General features: G+C 32.6%; 1 pseudogene across 1 annotated transcript; it reads left to right on the forward strand.

Annotated features, from left to right (window-relative positions):
* Positions 1 to 1,288: 1,288 nt before the first annotated feature.
* On the forward strand, positions 1,289 to 2,331 carry LOC149203309 (acid phosphatase 1-like; annotated as a pseudogene). The gene is made up of 2 exons (XR_016253619.1): positions 1,289 to 1,548; positions 1,925 to 2,331. The product of XR_016253619.1 is annotated as an acid phosphatase 1-like (transcript).
* Positions 2,332 to 3,716: the final 1,385 nt, after the last annotated feature.

Here is a 3,716-nt window from a genome sequence, read left to right on the forward strand (position 1 = left end):
GTTTTGCAAATCTGCATACAAGTCCGTGATCACTGGCCAATAATTTAAAAGCAAGAGCTATTTCTAACTCTATTGCTCCATTAATTCTCTTTTAAGAGACTCTAAGGACAGTCTTGGGACACTGGTTCTGACATCGGCTCCATTTTCTGGCTAACAGATTCCGACTCCATAGTGACGGAGATATGCATGATGCCATTTTCCATCTCGTTGTTTGTATTGATGCGCATTGAAACTAGCGGCATGTGTATGATGGGATGTCGTGTATCATATGCTATCCATTCCCCATACCATCTGATATTAATTGCCACCCAATTTTGAATTGTATAATGACACTCTAGATTGGAATTTTGAATCTCAGAACCCGCGCTCCTATATTTTGTTAAACTTGAAAGAAGCTTTAGATTTCTTTACTCAACATGAATTTCCGGACGAGTTCGGTGCTGATCGCGGTTGCGGTGGTTCTGGCTATAATTGCCTCTGCTGGTGAGAAAACTCATTTTAGCATTGCCATTGGGATATTGGGATTCTGGGTTGCCATTTTAGCGTTCCCAGGATCTGATCCTCATTTTCCATGGCTTCTCTTTCGCTCATTCACCCCCACAACCATGTGAATCTCATGTGCGCTCTGCAACCCAACACCACTGGCACCCAGGTCTTCAATGACTCGCCCTCGCTCTTGGGCAACCGATATCCTAGTAATATCCACTCCCCCACAGCCAAGAGTTATGGCGAGGTAATATCAGAGAAACAAATACGTGAAAAAATATATGGTCGGAAGTGGCGTGGAATACGTGAAAAAATATATGGTCGGAAGTGGAAGCCAATATTTGAAAGACTCGCACATGGTAGCCCACGAATCCATAGCCTACGCTAACACTCTGAAACTCTCACGCGATGGGAAGGACGCCTGGGTTTTCGACGTGGACGAGACACTCCTTTCGAATCTCGCTTATTTCGCAGCCCATCAATTTGGGTAAGATTGGCTTATTTCGCAGCCCATCAATTGGGTAAGATGAATCTGATATATTTGATTTATGGATGGTTGGATATATTATTGGTAGGTTTGATTTTTGTAGTTTATCAGTTAAAATGAATTAGGTATGTTTGGTTTACTAATGGTTGGATATATTATCGGTATATTTAGCTTTAGACTAATTAGACATACTCTGTTGGATTTTTTTATATTTTCTTGTTAAATTTAAGATAGTTAAATATACCCTTAATATTACAATTATAATCCCTCGATTTAATCTTAGCCTTGGCCAAATTATTCTAACAAATTACAAATTCAACATACTTTTTTATGATTTTTACTTCCTCTTCACCTTTGGTTTGCAGAGGAGAGGGGATCGACGATGCTTCTTTTATAGCGTGGGCGGCTCTGGCAGTGGCCCCTCCATTGCCTGCCAGTTATAGATTGTACACCCATCTGCTTGGATTAGGGTTTAAGATCTTCCTATTGACAGGCAGGTATGACTACGAGAGGAATGCAACTGAGAAGAATCTTGCCCGAGCTGGTTATCATTCATGGAAGGCGCTTTTATTGAGGTGATCACTACCACCATCCATGTCTTTTTTGGGAAGTTTTGAGTCTTATTTTTGTTGTGCCCAGTAATGTTTGTTCAAATTATTTTGATTATAAATTTTAGGAATATTTTGAAATCTGAAATTTTTATTTTTGTTGAATTTAGTAATGTTGTTGAAATTTTTATTTTTGTTGAATTTAGTAATGTTGTTGAAATTATTTTGATTATAGATTTTGAAAATATTTTGGAATCAAACATATAATATTAATTTGATTAACATACATTTTGTGTACTGAAATTTTTACATATTTTTAAAATCTGGGATTTAAATAAAAATGTCTGAATAATGCATGGAAAAGCATTGTGTGAATGAGGTCAATGGACAATTTGTGGTGCAGGGAGCCGGAAGATTATGAGAAGAGCGCTGTGGTTTATAAATCTGAGAAGAGATTGAAGATCGAGCAGGATGGGTTCCGAATCTGGTGATCAGTGGAGCGATTTCACTGGATGCTCTGTTGGGGAGAGGACATTCAAGCTGCCCAATCCCATGTGTTAAGTGGACTGATCTTGATGCTTTGTTTTCTTTTGTTTGTTTTGAGGCGTGGAGAGGAAAGTGTTCATGTATCTTGTCTTTTGGAATGTCCACCCTATTTTACCCGGAATGTTATTATTCAGATAACATGATCTTTGATATGCGGTACTCTGTGCTGAAAGCCAATATTTTTTTTTTTATAGGAGTTACTTTGTCCTCAACTAAAAGAATTACTTTGCTCTTATATAAAATAATTTCTTTATTTATCTTCAAGGCATTGGATCCTCTGCAATTAAAGTACCAACAACATGGATTTGTATTAAAAATTAAGTCGGTGCCTTGGATCCTCTCCAATTAAAGTGCCAACAACATGGATTTGTATTAAAAATTAAGACGGTGATTAAATTATTCTTCCATAACAAAAGGTTTTGAATATACATAGCCATTCTTTAAAGCATCTATTTGTTCTTATATAAGAAAAGTTGGGGAATGTATAATAATTATTTAAAGGGACATCCATGTTGTACAGAAAACATATTTTTAAATGCATAACAATTATTTAGTTTTGGCTATATATAGCCCTTCTTTATAGCATATATTTGTTGTTATATAAGAAAATTTCCGGAATGTATAAGCATTTTTTAAAAGGCATCTTTATAGTTGTACAAAAAAAATATTTTTAAATGCATGACAATTATTTAGTTTTGACTGTGATATAAGATGACATTTTGAATCTAGAACACTCTAAACCGTGTATATGATTAATATTTCTAATAAGGTTATTTTGTTTTATTTATTAGAAAATGTCTTATTATGTAATAATGTTTGTATGTTTATTTTTAAATTTGATTGAATTTATAATTTTAGAAGGTGTTTTTAAAAATTTATTTATAAAATAAATAAATAAATTATATAAATTTTATTATAAAGTTAGAAATTATATTGTAATTTAATAAATAAATAAATAAATGTTTGTTTTGGATAGTTTAATTGGTAATGGTGGTGGAAATAAAGTCTCACCAATCGGAAGTCTTGGGTTCAAATCTTGGAAATAAAGTCTCACGAATCGGAAGTCTTGGGTTCAAATCTTGTGCTATCTCTCGTAGTGAGAAGTTGGACATGATGACATGATGAACATGTAGTCCTACCAAATTTAAATAAAAGAAAATAAATAAATAAATAAATCTTTTTAGATTGTGTAAAGTTGGACACGATGAAGATGTAGTCCTACCAAACTTACAAAAAAGAAAATAAATAAATAAATATTTTTAGATTGTGTATAAGATCAATGGTATTTTTTTTAATTTATGAGGAAAATGTATACACTTGTATGGTTTTACAAATGCTCTTTTAGTATTTACAATATTTAATAAGTGTAACATGTAGGTAATAAGTGTAATTTACATTTAATATTTAAATACAAATGGTCATTTTTCTTAGTAAAAACAATATGCAGATAATAAATGCAATTTGCCTTCTATTTTTGAGGAGAAATGACAATTTATTTTTTAGGGAAAAAACTATTATATATATGTTATAATGACATTTATAATATTAAAGAGAAATTCATCAATTTTAATTAAAAAAATATTAAGAAATTCATAACATCATTGATTCAATTAAATTTACACATAAAGAGATAGGAGCAATATAATTGA

This window comes from Pinus tabuliformis, chromosome 2_1, assembly GCF_031772625.1.
Source record: "Pinus tabuliformis cultivar Carrire ecotype Pingquan chromosome 2_1, CPIR1, whole genome shotgun sequence".
NCBI classification, from domain to species: Eukaryota; Viridiplantae; Streptophyta; class Pinopsida; order Pinales; family Pinaceae; genus Pinus; species Pinus tabuliformis.